Raw genomic sequence first — 18,887 nt, 5'->3', positions numbered from 1 at the left:
GCAGACAAACGGATGGATGAAGCAATTAAAAGAAGTAATGGATGAAGTATCTGTAACAGTATCACAAATAGCTACCATCATTTTATATTAAAAAAAATAATAGAAAGTTCATTTGATACATAAGCAAATCATTTTGTTGAAAGACGAAAAACTGGGACAAGAAAGGAGAGTATTAGTTCTAGCCTTCCTCATGTTTGAACAGTCTATTACTATTTTATAAAAATTATAATTGAAGTGTCAGCTCCTTTATGTAGTGTAAACTAAGGAAGGAGCCTTTATAATGGGACTCTGAATCATCAGACTGATATATTTTTTAAAGCCATTCGGTGAGACTCAGTGTGTATCATATACACCACCATATCTCACAGACACATCCTACTAAAGCGGGACATTGGCAGAAGAGATGAAGAAGATCTTCAGAACAAAATTCTAAATTTGTTAAAGCACAGAATTAATAAATTAATTAATTAATAATTAATAAAATACTAATTTCTTTTGAAATGGATAGGGTCCAGTGGTCTCAAATTTAGTCTAAAATCTAAATTAAAAAAAAATAATAATAAAAAAAAGAGAAGAATCTTGAGAAATGTCTCTCAAAACCTTGACTAATCCTGATTTTTTTGACACAATGAAAAAGAAAACAATGGCAGAGTATTTGTTCTCAATTACAGTTTTGGTCTCATAGTCACACTTTCCAATGATTTTGAACTTGGTCGCTAATCTAAAACCTACAACTGACTAAGTATAGATTTAGGGGTATAGTCAAGTGCAATTCATAAGGGAAAGGAAAATGTCTCTAGAATAGAAGAAGAAAAAAAAAAAAAAAAGCAAAACTGCCTGAGCATCCATGTACGTAAGAAACATTTTTTCATTTACCACTGCAACTGTTATTTATGTTAAACTGCTCCCAGATGGAGAAAAAATATCAAGTATGGAGGAAAGCATGTTGTATGCAGGGTCTTTTCCCTGTCCTTACCCAATTCAAGTAATCCTCACACAACCCACAGAGACCCAACCACTTGGATTTTGTGAAAAGGGTTCTTGTGGAGTAGACTCACCTTATTCCTTCTCTTTTGGCTCCACCATCATCGCTCAGCAGAAAGAAGTAATTGTCCTTATACATAGGTGGGAGAGTGAAATAGTTACCAAGGAAACAGGCTTAGTTTGACAGAGATTTGGAAACCCAAACCCAGCTGGAGATGGGAAATCTGAGTATCCTCCCCCAGAAAGCATTTGAAAACTAGATGCAATCTGGCAGCAATTAAAACACAGTTAACTCTTACCATTCTTCCCTTTGAAATTCATCTTTCATTTTATTTATCTACTTTTTAAAACATTCTCTCCTTTGGCTAACCAGATTCCAGTAGAACAGCAACAAACAATCCTGTAGGCCAACATCTAGAAAGGACACACAGATCTGATTTTCTAAGTTTAGAAGGAAGATTAGTCCTCTGTATTCAGGTGAGGAGAGTCCATGTTGTGCCCCTAGGAACACACGTGGGACTCTCACTTACATGAAATTCAATCAACATAAGTAAGACCAGATTTTCTCCTAAAGCTGGAACTCAGTCCAGAGTTCAGTACAGTACAGACATGCCATTGATTAGTTGGAGAGATGTTTTAAAAAGGATTAAAGGTGGCAGGATAGATCCTGAGCTGGTGTAAATCAGTGACAGTCCCATTGATTTACTCCTGGCCAGAGGACAGCTAGTCTAATTTACACAAGCTAAGAATTTCAGGCCATTGCATTTGAAGATGCAGGCAGCAGAAAACAATACTGCACAGAGATGTATCAGCGGAATGTAAATATAACAACAAAACAAGGACGGGGAAGAACTGTTTTGAGGTGAAAAGTCCAAGAGTTAATGGCCTAGAGCTAGACACAAGAATATCCACCACAGACAGTAAAGGTGCATTTGAAAAGATGGACTTAGCAGAGTCTTTTCCTCGGAGAAAGGACAAACAAGTAACATCTCCAGGTGCTTTCCCTGGAAAGTTAGATTTCAATCTGAATATTGTCTTAACTTAAATTACTTAAAAGTGATGATAATCTTGTTTCATGTGTGATGTATTTGTTTTACTAATCCATGACTACAATTTTACCTTTACAGAAGAACTGCAGACTGCCCCCTGCTTTTTGCACTTATATGAAAAATATATACCAGAAAATTATGGAATTTTTCTTCAGTCAAGAATCTATGGATTCTTATCATAATGAGCTATGTGGAAGAGACTTAATGAAAATCCTCAGAAAAGCCATTGTTACAAATGAATAATGAGCACTTTTCACGGCTTAATAATTTTTTCTCCATACTTCAGAAAAAAGAGGTACTGCAATGAGGGAAAAATGGAGTTTTAGCTTAGGTGCACAGAAACATTCCCAGCTGAATTCATGAATAGTCTTTCCAAATCATTTTAAATGCCACAATTCTACATTTCAGATACTAGATTTCATTTATAAGGGCTTCTAAGCTAAAACCTTCATGAAAACAAAAACCAAATTACTATCATGGCAAAGTGAATTAAATTTAATTATTTTAACAGCTGCAATTGTGTCGAAAATGAACTCTAGCTAAGCCTTCAGGGATTTTGGTAAGATATTATCAAGGTTGTTGAAAATGAAAGTTGTTAGTAACCTGAGTTCACTGAAGGATGAGTGTTCCATTTTCCATCTCATGGGGATGCTCAAGCCGTGTGCAGGGCAAGTTCATCCTCTCACACAGCCCTGACCAACCCTCACCATCGCAGGGGGAAGCAGGCACAGTCTGGCCTGAGCTGACATGGGCAGACTTCACTGGCTGATTATGCTCAAAGGTCCAAAGACCTTCCCAACAGCCAGATAGAGCACCACGTGCTCTCTCTGCCACCATGACCTACCACATGCAATGTATTCATTAGAGAGCTATTTCAACTGGAATAAGTTCTGTGGAGGTGCCCTGCTGTAACAGTGAGAAATCTTTCTCCTTGGAAAAAAAAAAAAAAAAAAAAAAAAAGATCACACCAAATCTGAGTCTTCTATGATGCATAACCCACCTGGGAAGCTTTGGTGGAAGCTTTTTTTCTCCCCCCCTTCCTCTGCAAGTTCTGCTAGAAGTCCAAACACTCTAGCTCTGACTAAATGCTTATCTAGACTCAGTTATCTAAGATACATAAATTTCCTCTTTACGAGCATGGGGTTTGGAAAGAATATTAATCAGTTAATTAATTGACTGTTGCCCAATTCTGTGACTATTTTAAAAGGAAATTGAAGATATGCATGCAAAACTAGACATTCTCTATGAAGACCTTGCATGGGGAATCATGAACCAGTACAAGCGATTCTCTTGCTTGTCTTGCCAAAATAATTACAAACATAATAGCTTTTCTGGGTGAATAAAGAATATTATTTGATAAGTTCTAGTAGACCTTTCATTTCAAGTTGAAAAAATTTATCATATATTCTTGAATTAAATTTCCAATGCCCCCTCGTATTTTTAAGTTAAGAATGTACAAGCAAGCACCGATCAGTTATATGTGTCAAAACAGAAAATTATGATAGTGCAAATCAAAGAGAATGATGAAACTGGAGTAAGTATTCAAAATTATAAATTGGACTGAAACTTTTGCAAGGGCTATATTGCTCTTGCATCTACATATTTACACACAGCATTTTTCTATTATTTCTTCTCTTGTATTCTAGAGGATGGTCTGAGTAGTCAGCAACACCACAAACATTACTTACGAACCTGATAAAGCCAAGTATCAGGCAGAGTATAGTTGTGCTGAAACTCTTATTTAGACTGTTCAGCAGTGAGTAAAGGTGGGGGGCAGGCAGTAGAACTGATCTGCACTCCCAGTGCCCATCTGCCCATTAGCTCCTCATCCACACAGTGCTGGTGGATTCCAGGAATGGGAAGAAGGAACCTACAATATAGAGACCAGTAGCTGTTCACTGCATGTTCAGTGGCAAAGCCTAAACTGTGGCTTGATCTTCTACTTGATCTTCCTCTATTCAATTATTGGCTTAAATTATTTCCTTTCTTGACAGTTATTACTCTGAGTCACATAAGTAGTTAAGATTTTTTTCATATCTCTGTAAAGCTATCTATTCATACATATTCTTATATAATTAATACATTCCTACAGGCTGGCTTGATAAGTATAGAAGCCATTTTCTTTTTTTCTTTTTTCTTTTTTTTTTTTTTTTTCCCTCTCCTCAGACGCCCCAAAAGCGTGGCTTATCTTTTTCCTAGTCCAATTTAGAATATAGTCTGTGGGCTTTGCTAGCAGGAAGAGAATTTTAAAAGGGTTAACTCAACAACTGGAAAAGAGGACTGGAAGAATAAGGACAACATTAAAATAAAAAAGGTCTCTGTAGAAGACTACACACAGAATGTTGTACTTCCTTAGACTGAAGCCAGCTTTCATATACAGTCTAGTAAGTGAATCACATACAAATAATATACTTGGCCCTGTTCCTAAGTGGCAGAGCAATAGCCAACCTATTCCTACGTTTAGTTCTGCATAACTTTCACAGAGGTCATTGTTCCTGGTTAGTCATTTCTCTCCCTTGGTGACATTTTTTTTAATGAAATGAAAAATTGCAAGGAATTTGGTTTCTGATCGACCCAAAATGGTTTTATTCTTCTCCCTGCAAACCAGTAAAGAGGTCTAGTCACAGTGCTATAGAAAGTCTTCCATGAGATGTCAACAGACAGCTTTCCATGTATGGCACAAACTGGGACTTGTTAAACAACCAGGGTAACACTTCCATTTTATCTCAAACTAATAAGTGTTTCACTCTCCTTATTTAGCCATGTTTTCTGACAAGAGTATAATTTGAAGCTGCAATCTGAGCTATAATTTGATACATCAACTGTAAATTTTCTTGTTTTTCCCTAAGTCAGACGGTTAATACTATTTACAGTAATGTCATTGTCTGGCATCGATATGCAGTAATATAACACCATGTCACGTAGTTTGACACATTTTGAATTAAAACTGAGCAGATAGTCCTTTCCCATACCAAGTTCCACTATCGTTAATCAGCCACATATTGTTCCTGAAATTTAATTGTTTTTAAAACTGTGATGTTAATTCAGAGACTTACAGGTGGAGATTGCCAGCTGGCAAGCACTAGATGAGAAATGACATTGACCTTCAAGCGTGTGTATCTGCTTCAGCCCTTTGGGAGATCACCTTTTTCAGATGGAAAACTAAAAATCCCACTCTTTACTGGGAATGGTTACAAAAATCATACTAAAATGCTTTACTTTAATATGGCTTCACCTGCTCTGCAGAAGTGAGGAAGAGTTCACAGCTATACAGGCCCACCATGAAGAACCCTATTAACCTTCCACCTGCCCAAGTCAGCCTTCCCAGCATCCTTACATGAAATACACCAGAGCTGCTACCATACATAGATGCACTTCCTTGGTATGGTCTAGCTGATGAGGGATGGGGTATTGCTGGGTTCATTTCTACGGGCTACATTTCTCAACTGTAGATTCTTCTGGGATAACTGGAAGGATCTCTGTGTCCCCAGTGATGTATCTTGGGCTGCTTCTAATCTTTTTCTGGAAGATACAAGAAGCCTGTGCAAGGAAGTCTCTTCTGCAAAATCAAAGAGACCAGAAATAACAGCTTGTATCCAGCAAAGCCAAGAATTACGGCAGCTGGTCTGGATCATGCACCATTACAAAAAGATCAAAAATACTCTTCACATTTCAATATGATCCTGATAATAGGTTACAAAATAAGACTTCTACGTTTGTTGCCTAAAGCTAGACTAAGATGCTTTATGCTACCTTTTGCCTGAACAGACTGTGGGACCTTGCTTCTTTCCTTGGAAAATCTGTCACTTTCTGACTATGGGACCTTCATAAATAGAAAGGGACAATTGCTGACCTAGATGACAAGATTAACATTGCTAATCTCTTATGTACTGGCAGAAGTTTTAGAATTAGAAGAGGAACTTCATCCCAAATCAACTGCTGATCATTAAGATTTTCAAAAACTAAAAGTTCTAGGGTACAAACTTACTAAAAAGGTGTGAGAACCAATATTTCATACTTAATTTGAGGTCAGAGATAGAGACAAAATATTTATTACTATTTGATCTAGCTTTCTGATAGGGACTCGACTTGATTAGCATCCAAGCGTAAAATAGGTATCATCCTCAGATCAAGTAAAAACTACTATACAATTATAAATTTAATAAAAATCTACTGAGACCTAAAATTATGCACTGCTACGGTCAAACAGGAAAGACCCTCACTTAAAGAAACAGGGTCAATTCATTTATTCAAGTTGGAAATGTGCCTACCATTGCAGTATTAAGTAGGAAATAATTTGTACTCAGGCAATAGCTTCTAGAACTTACCAGCATTCTGTAGCAAGCAACTCATTTTCAGGTTTCCATTCAGTCCCATTTGTTATACAGTCTTAAGAAAAATATTAATCTTTGGTTAAAATATTTGTTATTGTATCACATATCGTGTCGGAAGTTTAACATTCTTGAACCAGAGAGAAGAAATTAGAAACATCTTGAGGAGAGCATTCTTGTTATCAATCATGTCATCTTGAACATGTTTAGAAGCTTGCTGCTGGCGCCAGGAATGGATGTTTTATTCAAAAGAATGTATTTAAAGAAAATGACAGCACTTTTCAATTCAACTTTTCTAAAACAAGAAATCCTTCAAGTCTTCCAAGCCATGTGGATTTCAACATTCCAGTGATTAAGACTATTTTCAATTATACATGCTTTTTCCATTATTTTTTCATAGCTTTAGGGTAGATTTTCAACACTCTAAATGAAGAATTAAGACACGCAAATCACTCATGACTATTAATGGAAATTGCACAGACGGTGGAAGAACTGGTACAGAACAAGAAAAACCAACACAAACCATCAAAAACTTGAGCAAAGCCTGTCATGAACTTTGCAGAATGGATAGACCTTTCCTGTTGTTTCCCATCTTGCCAAACTGCATGCTTCCAACTTCTAATTAAGAAGGAGAAAATGTCAAACAGCCATAAGAAGATTGGAGATGGTGAGATGACAACAGTTTCATGTACCCAGGATTTTCAGAAAGCTCTCTTCTGGATTACATAAACACAAAGATGGATAACCCATGGAGTTTACACTCAATAGAGCTTCTGGGTAAACAGTGGTGGGGTCTCCACTTGTAAGAGGGGACAGATACTGCTGTTTCCATGTTTATCACTGTTGCCATTTGAAAAAAAAAAAGTACAAAAGTACGATTAAACAAAGAAGGAATATACAACACACTTATCTATTGTAAATTGTATGTATTGTAACTTGAAACTCACTTCATTACACTCCTCTCTTGCCTCAGCAATGTCCTTGTCTCCAGGAAGTAATCCAATTTCATCAATATAATTTCAGAAACAATATAACTAAAACATTCATTAAACCAAACAGATTTCAGCCTTACATTTGTTGATTTTCAGGCTGAGAAGAAAGAGGCCATTGTCCTTTTTCTTCTCCCCCCCCCCCCAAATGACAACTGTAGATAGATTCCAAGAGTGAAAAGGCTCGTGAAGAAGGCTTATGCAGAATGGTTGAAGTAAGCCCAAAACTCACTGCTGTACTTTCTCCCCCCAGCTCATTTATTTTTAAGTACAACCAATGACGTTTGATTTTGTTGCACCAGTTGTTTTCTCACAGTATTATAAATGGACTTTGAGGAACGCTAACTATGTTCTCGTGGTTAGCAAACATGGAATTCAGGGTCATCTCTCATGCAATAAGCATCTAATCCAGATATTTTGAATTATGATATAGCATTGTGAATCTCTTACTCTTCACATAAACACTTGTTTGTTATACATACTTTCAACAATAAAACATTATTTTCAAATAATATGGTTTTGCCCTCAAGCACGTGTGTACAGTTTGAAAAGTTACAAGCTGTTTTTTGTGACCCAAATGATTCTGCTTTTGTATATATTCAGCTAACAAAATATAAAGTACAATTATTTGGTTTAAGCTGAAGAAATGTATCGTTAAGTACTACACAAACATCATTCTTCATTATACTGTCAGAATTTCCTTGAAATGAATTTCATCACAGTACGATTTGAACCATCCAGCAGAATAATATTAAAGCAATAAACTATGTGAAAGTATACGTTACGGTACACTTGATAGATAAGTTGGACAACCTGAAAAGTTATTGCCATGTTCTCCATTTAGTATCACAATAACTAACTGCAACTCGTAACATTAGCTATTCTGCTGTTTTCTCATTTTTATGGCTCACTGGAAAAATAAAGCTGTCTGCTGTCATTTCAGATGTTTTTGGGTGGTTGTTACATAGATGAAGACTAAAATATGTATCTCATATATATACACAATACCATCATTTTTACAACCCAGAGACTTTTTAAATTAAATGACGATTCTTGCTTGAGAGCTAGTTTCTGAATCAAAGCTGGAACAGCAAAATGGTGAACAAATGGAAAGTCTGCAGCTAGAAGTTATGACTCATACTTTCTTAAAAAATGGATGCATATGTTTCATGATTTACTTCTCTGAAGTTTTCTGTTCTCTGGAATTTCCTTAATTTTTGTACTGTTTCTTATTGGCATGTTTTATTCATCTTCAATCACAAAAATATAGTATTTGAAAACCATATGAAAGCTGTGTGCTTTGCAACACACCTTTATGGACAAAAAAAGTATTTCAAAAATACTGCCAATGCATCTTAAAACACATTACTTTGCTTGCACATTGTGATTCCCACTTTTTACTGGGAGAAAGTGAGCGACCCCTGTCTGCCAAAGTATCCAGCTTCCTAGCCACTCTTCCACAGGAAATGCAGACCTGGAAAGATCATGGGAGCAAGCAGCTGGAACACTGATTGTTACAGGGATGACTTGGGGAAGTGCAGAACAGTTTCTGACTTCACAAAATTAAATTTATCTTACAGCTATAAAAGGTGAATTTAAAACAGGTGTCACAGACAACAGCACTGCTCACCAGGAATGTGAAGATTCAGTTAACTTGGGTCATATGAGAAAAAAGAAAAAAAATGAAAAAAAAAAAACAACTTTAAAGCAGTCTGTTTTCATACAAGGTGTTTCTAAAAAGCTGACCAGTGTTTACTTGGCACCGTTTCCTGGCTTATAAAGATATTTACATGAATCACAAATAATTTATGGCTGTAAGTACAGGGAACTCACTAACATAAGTGTTCACCTACCTTGCTAGAACTGTAAATGTTTACAAGAACTGCAAAGACGACATCTGCTAAGCCTAGCACATTGGTAGTTCAGTGGAACAGTTTAAAAATTTATACTTACTGGAATTTCTAGTTGATGTTCTTAGTATGTTCTTTACTGGGTTGATTTGTGCTCTTATTTGAGAATTAGGAATATATGTATTTTATGACATAAGGTCTACTGTCTAAGTAAAGTCTTGATAATCACTAAAGGAATCTAGATAATATCTTAGCACACACATCTGCTCTTTCCCTTGACACCTCTTGGAGTAAGGCTGGCAAAGGAGGTAACTGAAGCAGTCTCATGTCTTTGTAACTCTTCTGGAGCATAAGCTACAGTTACACTGCAAGTGAACTCTCATTGCATCATATAGTCTCAAAATGAACAGTAATCTCTATTTTTACTTAGGAGAAAACAGACTGTGTATCTCATCTGTTCAGCTATATTTTATTCCCAGCTGCTTTTTATGTTCTTGTTTCAGACAAAAAGATACTGGAATCTTTTAAGTGCCTCAGAGAGCCCATTTTGTCAACTCCTCTGAAAAGGCAGCTTTAAAAACCCGTGCACTAAAGGGCTAACCTGCATTATGGAGGACACACAACAGCTCTTAGGTCTGTGCACTAGCTCCACATTGACATATTTAAAAAAAAAAAAAAAAAATATATATATATATATATATATATATATATATATATACACACATATAAACCATAGATCATGACTACAAATCTCTGAGCATATGACAACATGCAAATTACAAAACATACAGGAGCAGAGCTGGGCCAATAAGTGTATACTGGCTTGAACATATAAGCTGACCTCAAACAAGATGAGCCAACAGTAACTTAGAAGTATACCTAAAGCAAGATGTCAGCTCATGTAAGACAGCCAGTAATGATCTGTTTTGGCATGGGTTTATAAAAGCAGTCTATTATGACAGAGGTCTTTGAAAAATTGCAGATTGCCACCTTCTCAAAATTTTCCTTTACTATGACAAAAATGTCACTACAGGCTATTTTCAACATCATAATTCATATGCACCATCTAAAGGCTCCTCCTATTATTTATTCTGGATTTTAAGATTAAATCTACAAAAACAGATTAAAAAAATCCACTACCACCACCAAACAGTCAGATGCCAGAAAACCAACTACATTTTGTAGAAGATCAGCCCCCATTCAGGATTAAAGCAAACAAGTTTTGAGCTCCTAGCTGATACTTTTAATTGGATTTTAGAAATCTTCATTTGGATGCCTACAAAGGAGCAAAAATCATGCAGTTCCAGTTACCCAAATATCCAGCTTAAGGCCCCCTTTGTAAGTGTTGGTTTAAACATGGTATTTGACTCAAAATTGAGCTCCTTTGGAAGAGCTGAAAAAACTCTTCCCAATTTCTGCCCTCTCTACCATAATATATGCTCTACCACAGCAGTAGTAATTGAGAATTACCTACCTTTTCTTTATACAAACACATCCACATCAAACACTTCCCAGCTAGAAGAGATATGTTTATACGCTGTGCCACAGTATCATGATACACCTAAACAATACTGTGAAACATTTACCTTGAAAGTAGTTTTACAGATCAGCTTGAAAAAGAAGGCGTTCTTATTTTGTCAAACTATTTCTGTCTTCAGTCAGCCTTACTCAGAGGCTACAAATAAATATACTATTTCTAGTATGCAAAGTTTTACCTAGGAACCCCCAACCGAAGCTGAACAGCACTTCTGAGGGGAAAGGGACAGTATAAAATAAAAGGATTGGAACTATTCAAGGTTTCCTTGGTAATACTGTCTTCAACATGGATGAATTTTTGTATAGTTAGTGTTACATGTGGAAAACAATTACTACTTACAAACACTAACAGAGACAGGATGCACAGAAGCTGGTTAATTGTCAGCCTAGCAGTCAGGAACCAAATCAAGCTTAGGAACATCGAGTACCAGAAGAATAAAACAGAAAACAAATTGCGGTTCTGTATTACTAAAAAACCTGCTTTCCCTCAACAAAAGCTCTCTTACTAAAAAACACTTGCTTATCTGCAATATCACTTTCATTCAGTTCTGGAGTACCATAACAGGTGGGGTCCCAGCAGCCACACAGGCATGTTATGATCATTGGCAACTATTAACCGTATGCTAATAAATGATCTTATGAAGTAAGGTATAATTATTCATATTGCACAAGTTCATGATGATAGCTCACAAGTATTTCAGATAAACAAAAAATTGGAAAAAAAATCATATTTTGAGGAACACCATGAAGGAACAGGATCATGTAACATCTAAGCAAAAGAATTCCAAGCTTGTTTTAAGATCAGAATGTTGTCATTTTTGCTTAGTTCAGAATAGTCTCTGGATAAGCCACACAGAACTTTTTTTTAATACCTTAACAAGAAGGCACCATTCTATGTAAGTATATAACAAGCACATTAAGACAAAATAAGACAGTTATTTTAAAAATAAACCAGCTATCAATCATGCAAGCAGCTAACTTCACTTCCCGTGTTCATTTACTTACGGGCCTTCATATCTTTATTTAATATTAACCATACAGCTGCTGACTCACAAATAAGTACAAGCTGACTGTGCCAGGTGAAAGCATTTTCAGGTCTGCTTACTTTGGCTTGGCTGTTACATTCAAGCACACACCTGGTTGGAGGTAAGTAATTTGTTTAACATGGTTCAAGCTTTATCAAACATTTCAGATTTTTATTTCCTATAGGTCTTTTATCAAATAAATATTTATGGTTTTCTGAACAGCTGAGTGTCAGTGCTTATAAATATGTGGTCCCATTGCTCATACATTTTTGTACATTTTGGTTATTACTTCTGTTGTCAACTATTTAAGGTGAGTTGCTTGGGTTTTACTGTGCATTTTGTAAATGCTTAATGCTTCACAGACGAGTGATGCTAGTATCCTAAAAATCAACAAAATCAACTCAGACTTGACTATAAATAACACACAGAGTATGGAAGATACACCACCTTTTCTGCTGAGAGTCCAGCTCTTGCTATCCCTCTGCTTCCTCACACCACACAGTGTGTACACGTTACGATTTCGGGAGCATCCAAGATCCACTGGCCACACTGAGCTCTGCCAAGATAACCTAGGGCACAAACATAATAAAGTATTTCCTGTATTATGCAGCCAAATCCTACAGGTTGCATAAAAAAGATGCAACTTTCTTTTGATTTGAAAAGGACCGGCAACTTTTCCAAATTCCAAGCAGTCTTGGCTGCAGCACACATACAAATAGGACTTGCAGTGAAGGTACATGTTTCATGCGCTGAGTCTCTGGTAAAGCAGAGGTACTGATTAGCACTATGTGCAGGGCCTCCAAAATACTTAGGACAGGTGCACAATCAGCTGAGCACATATCTCTAGTAAAATACTTGTCACAAGAGTTTAGGAAAGTTGTCGTTACTTCAAGTTAGAGTCATCATGGGACTCATCTAATGACTGCTGAAGTCAATAGAAACACAGGCCAAGGGCAAGGGACACTGGCTTCATTAAGACTCCCAGTCAATCTTAAAAGATACTCCAAAGATTCTTCTGCAGTCTTTTATAGCCTTTGTTCAAATACGTATTTAGTCAATAAATTAGGCTGTCAAGTTGCAATCCTTTAGAACAATCAGTTCTTTTTCAAATGAATGATACAGCAATTTCTTAAAGGCAATTCATACTTGCTTTTATCTCTTGCTACAAGAAGACAAGCCATCAATAAAATTAGCTAATTGGAATAAAGGAAGTTAGATATCATTTTTCAGTACTTCTCTCTCTAAAGAAAACACCCTGGAAAAAAAATGGTATCCCATATCTTCCTTTTCCTTCACATTGTTTTTTTCCTTATTACCTTTAAATGAAATCTACCAGGACAAACTTAACGATGATTATAATTAATAATCTGGAAAAATGATACAGCCAAACAGATTTGTGAATGATCACGTGCCCAGTTCAAAATGTGGTATAGTGTAAACTGTACTGCATCAGATAGGATCATCCAGATATTATGTAATAAATCCCTGAGGATCTAGAAAATAGTTGAAATTCTGCTTGCAGTAGCCATAAAGTGTTTGAAATCCTGTCATGAAACAAAAACACATACAAAAGAAAAAACACCTACAACTAATTTCTTGTTATTCAAAAAGATAAAAATAAAAAAGCAACACAATATTAAGAAACATATTTAATCTTAAATAAAGCATTTTACTTCTGAGCTATTCATAATCTTAGAGACTATCAATGTAAGGCACAGTCTGCATTTCAACAAATAGAGAAGGAAGTTGGCTGATCAGTTCTGATAAACACTAAAATGAAAATGAAGTAAATCCTTCCCATGAAGACAAACTGAAAGCAAGCTAATAACTGGAAGTATTGTAATATAAGCCTTGAAATCCAAAAGTGAGCCCAAGTAATATAGAAAACCTTATGGGAATAAGGAATATTAATCCCCAAACCATCTATAGGCTCAGTAAGGACCTGATTTACATCTTTGCTAAAACCGTTGTTTTCTACAGAACATTACAGGATTAGCTTCAGATGGAATTTCTCCTGGTGAGATATATCATGGCATTGTATGAGCATAGAAAACACTTTTTAATATTATAAAACAAAAAACTTTTTTTCGGTCTACATGCCCACTTGTAAATTTAATCTCTTTTATGTTTCTCACAAAAGTGTGCCTCCTTTCAGGGCAGCCTAGCTGAATTCCAACTTACACATGTGTTTATTGAAAGAAGTACAGGAATAACAACTGTTCTTTTGTCTCTGTGAGAAAAGGCTGCCTAGAGCCAATTATTGTTTATCATTCCAGATACACATTTTATGATCATTGTGTTAAACAAAAAAAAAATGTTTAAGAGAAAGGAGCCAATTTAATATCTTGAAGTCCAAACCACACAGGAAAGGATCCCTTACTTCTATTTTATGTTGCTCAGTCTAATTGTTAGGTTTTATTAATTTTGCATGCTAAGCTGGAAACATTAGGCACAGGTTTCTCCTTGGGAGAGCAGCAAAGCTAAAAACAGCACAAGCACCAGAGGAAACTGTGTTTATAATTGCTCTGTTTCTTAGTTGGACTTCAGCTCAACTTGGGTGGCAGAATGACATGGAGAGAAAAAGCTCACTTTGATTTGGAAAAGGTTGTTTGCAGGTGTCAAAACAAAGTCTACCAGGAAACCAAGGGAAAAATTAAACGCTGTGAGCCATTATTGCAGGTGTGCTCTAGTGAAAATTATTGTCCTTTTGTTTTTGCTTCTGTAACTATGCTGTGCAGTTGAGGCCAAATGTTGGAAGAAATATGAAATACTGTAAGCTTACAGTTAAACTCAAATTTAAATTTCTTGATCCAAAATAGGTTAGAAATTATTCATCCTTCTCACTAAAGACAGGAATACAATGCAGGCCAACAAAAAATGAGCACTGAGGACTGACCATGCAAGAAGAGGCATTTCTGACGCTGCATGGGTCTAACTTACAGCATTTAATGAACAGCCACCTTAGAGGCTGTCTGCAAGCAGTTAGTGTGCATTGGCAACACATCTCCCCATGCAGAAGAAAACACTTCTGCCATGCTCCGAGGGGCGCATCAGCGGCTGCACCTGCTGAAGCCATCCCCTGGCAAGCAGGCACCAGGCGCGTGCTGGCTCCCTGGCCCCAGCACTGCTCAGCCAGGTTCTCAAACTGCCAGGGAAGACCCCGGGCTTACTGGAGGTGGTCTCCATTTAATCCTGCTCAAATCTGGGCATAGGTTTGGGACAGACTGACTCCTGCTCTGGTTTCATCTAGAGGCCATATCGGAACATGGGAAAAAAAGACATCTGCAGATTTTTTTGAGGATGTTGGCTGGAAAAGTAATCATTCCTACCACTCCACAGCTAGGCTCTGGATTAGGATAGAGTCTACCTTTTCCTGGTTCTTATACATGCATGTTTGATTACAACACAGATTTTATCTGGGGAGAAAAAAGGTCTGCTGGAATTGGGATTTGGAGACCTTCATGCAATTAGATTGATATGGATTCAAAATGATTAAATGATGAATGATGGAAGTGCTACTTTGCTTCCTTCAGAGCCTTACTTCTTGTTAAATATCATCATCTAGTAGATCTACTTTGGGGTTACTGAGAAGGCAAGTGACAGTGTAGAAGGTTCATAAAAAATGTAAGGTAATACCATTGGTAGCTAGACACTGTGCTACCAGTTTGGGAAAAAATAAAACCCCTCCAACAACCACCAAACTTTTCCTGACAGAAGATTATCAGCAGAAATGAAAGAGAGAAACAGAGAGAACAGAAGGATGAAGGGGCAAGACGAGAGCATTCTTGGTATGAATTAATATGGATATCCAAGTTCCTGCAACAGTGATATACTGCAAATAGGGCTGCATGCTAAATGGGACTCTCTCAACAACAGAGATTTATTAGTCCCTGTGCTGCATTGTGTGCTGTTGGAAGCTATTAATTCTCTAGGAAAATCTGGGAGCATCCATGTCTTTTATGAGAGAAGTGCCCAAGCCCTATGCAAAGTCTAGGCTCTAAGAAGTGCTTCTGGAAAGTGGAAAAAAAGATGAACTCTGCAAAACAAGCTAAGCTGACCAAGACAAGACACTTCTTCTTACAAGGACAATTCAAAGAAATTGAGGGTGTAGGGTATATCCAGTCTATTTAGTCTACACTGATAAAGAGTGAAAAGAAAGGGCAGGTGGGAGTTGAATGTGCCAACGGTGAAAATGTTTCCAGTTTAAAAAGTGTATGCCTGTAACCCAAGGTCGGTAAGGGCATGTGGATGTTCTCAAGAATAGAGGTCTTTGTTTCCTCTAGAGTGATATACTTTATTTCTACACGTTTATTAGAAGTGGTCCAAATGTTATAAGAAAAAACGTTAATTTCACGTTGTTTCTCTGGCTGAAGGTTGCCATACTTACAATACACTTTGCCTCAGTAAAGTTCGGGTATCACATGGATGATTTTATGCTGAACTGGCTTCCATAACACCTCACCGTGGATTATAATTAAAAAATACACACAGGCTTCTGTTCCTGAAATATAGAAGATACACTGAATACACTGAGCAATCATTCAAAAAAAAAAAAAAAAAAAAAAAAGATTAAATACAAATAGACTTCAATAAAATGAAGCATGAGACTTGAATCCACAGGTTCAGAGTTGAATTAAGTTTTAAGTTAGGGTTGTCTTTCTGTGTTTGCTTAGCTCAAGATATTTAATTCAGCGCAACACACACTGACTCTCCAGAGGTATTCATAACAGTAAATTACTTTAGTTGTCTATAATGCTGTAACTGGAGGAGTTGATATATCACAGGCATCCCTAAACGCCCTTCCCTAAAGTACACAAAAACTGGAAATCTACTGTCAGCTTCCTTATCTACACCAAAGCCATTGAACTAGCCCAATTCCATTAGGTCTAAACTGATAGTTTTAATTCAAAGTACATTTTTATAACCTTATTTATAATAAGAATAAAACAAAATGGTCAGAAAAATAGAAAATTAATTTCTACAACCTACTCTTTCTTAAACTAGAAAGAAAATTGGAACAATCAAGGAGTATAAAAGAGTTTCATATCTTTTCTGAACAAAAAAACACATCAGTGACCAGCAGCCATAATTCTAAAGCAATGCAAAAACCTACAACTGCCTTTGAAAGACAACAAAACTTGTGCACACACTAGTTAAAAGTTTTACTTACTGTTGATGTAACAGGGCAAAAATCAAGGTAATCCCCATTACCAGGGCAATTTTCTTCATTAAACCTGCATACCTGTAATTACACAATTTCTTTATATTAACAGGGAGTTTTACATCATATTTTCTACATATCCAGATATCATTAGGACAGGTGTTAATGGATTACTGCTTTCCAAGCCGAGTTATCATTTACCTGATGGTGAGTTGACATGTGATTTCTAGTTGAAAGGAACCCTAAATTATTAATAGTGTAGCTGGGCACTCAGATGGGTACCACCTCAGTGCTGTTATGGTAGCCATGAGGAGCACCACAGCTTACTTTTAATGTTCCATCTTTCAACACTTTCACTGATATATTGGAAATCAATATCAATAACCTCAGAAAACAAAGTATTTTTTGGATTACACTGATACTCTATCATTCCATTATAAAAACTTTTTACCTTGCACCTATATTAGAAACATAATGCATTCTGCCCCAATATTGAGACAACTTGAGACACCTCTCACTTAGAAAGTATTTTTGCTATAATAGCTTTTTGTCATGCAGCACACCAAAGAAAATGATCTACAACAATCGAACCACAGTTACGACAGGTGGACAACCTGTGGCATATTAAAAACTGTAGTTGAAATGGCTTTAAAATTTATAGCTTAATTATAAAAACACAATTTAAAGCTCGTAACAGGGAAGCAGAGGCAGGCACTTTGAAGTTCCTTTCAGTTCAGCAAAATTTACTTCAATTAAGACTGCAGAAATAAGCTATAAAGAAAGTTCAGCAATACTTTGAGGTCTACTTTATGTCCACCACCTTTATGTATATTTTTACTCATGGCAACTGCCATGAAACTCTAATAGCTCTCTACAGCCGTCCAGGCGGCTGGGTAGCCATTGCCTGGATATAATGGTAGGAGGACGGCATTCACTGGGGTTTCATTGGTACTCCAGTCACACAACAGAGTTGTGGCTATGCCATGATCCGGCCCTTGTGTTAGAAACAGAACAAAAAGCCTTAACCCTTACACTTCAAGTTCTTTTATACCAAATGCTCCACTAAACACTACAAAAAATATCATCATTATTTGTGCAATTTTCATGCAAATGCACAGCATAAAAATGAAAGCAAGCCAGCATCATGTCCCAAGACCTAGTTCCCACTGGAGCCTATACTATTACCAGAAAACACCTCTGAAAATAAAGCAGCCATGATTCCTGTCTTTCCATAATGCTCAGGCAAGTTAAAGCACTGCATAAAACTGTAGGTTTCAAACACCCTCACAGTTAGAAAATATTAGAAGTGAAATATCAACATTTTCTAAATGCATTTCTAGCATTTCTTAAAAGCAGTTGAGAGCCTTGGTTTATGGAGCAGAACACCATCATTAGTCGGAAAATCCTCTCATCACTAATAGAACCGACCTTATGAAGGTTTATACACAATGTTGCTTTGTTCCTGAGGCATCACAGTTGCTACCAACAGTAGCATCTCAGGACACCAGTATTTGGATGACAGTGCTTACAATGTTACTGAAACGGGCTCTTTTTGCTCAGGAGTAAGTACATGTACAAGAAGAGATGTGGAGTGCAGGAATTAACACAGGTAAGCTTTTAGTCCAGGGCTGTACAGAGGATAGCACACTGCTTGCAGGGAAGAGAAAAGGGGAAACGGAAATATTTTTACTATATTATCTGGTTGTTACTTTTTTAAGTTTTTATTTGGTTGCAATTTCAGAAATATAATTAACAGTCCCCAGGCAAAACTGAAGAGGTGGAATACTAATGGAAATTTTAATCTTCTGCATAAAAATCAAAAGCATTTGAATACCCTATATACACATATATCCATTATTTAACACTTGAGACCAATTCAAATGTACTATTTTCTTACCAACTAGGTCTCCATTTCTTTCTACAGTAAAATCATTTTAGCAATTCCATTTCTATGCCCACCTT

The 18,887-nt window shown here is 36.6% G+C and overlaps 1 long non-coding RNA gene across 1 annotated transcript in view; it reads right to left on the bottom strand.

Annotated features, from left to right (window-relative positions):
• Positions 1–17,008, bottom strand: part of LOC309882853 — a 45,530-nt gene extending 28,522 nt beyond the window's left edge. Inside the window, exons 1-3 of the long non-coding RNA XR_014318369.1 lie at positions 16,935–17,008; positions 16,152–16,265; positions 12,212–12,333 (exon numbers count right to left, since the gene is read on the bottom strand). This is a non-coding gene — a long non-coding RNA (uncharacterized lncRNA). The remainder of the gene's footprint in view (positions 1–12,211; positions 12,334–16,151; positions 16,266–16,934) is intronic.
• Positions 17,009–18,887: the final 1,879 nt, after the last annotated feature.

The sequence above is a fragment of the Aythya marila genome (genome assembly GCF_965140915.1).
Source record: "Aythya marila genome assembly, chromosome: 12".
Taxonomy (NCBI): domain Eukaryota; kingdom Metazoa; phylum Chordata; class Aves; order Anseriformes; family Anatidae; genus Aythya; species Aythya marila.
The sequence above is the reverse complement of the archived record's forward strand: the minus strand, read 5'-3'. Positions and strand labels throughout refer to the sequence as shown.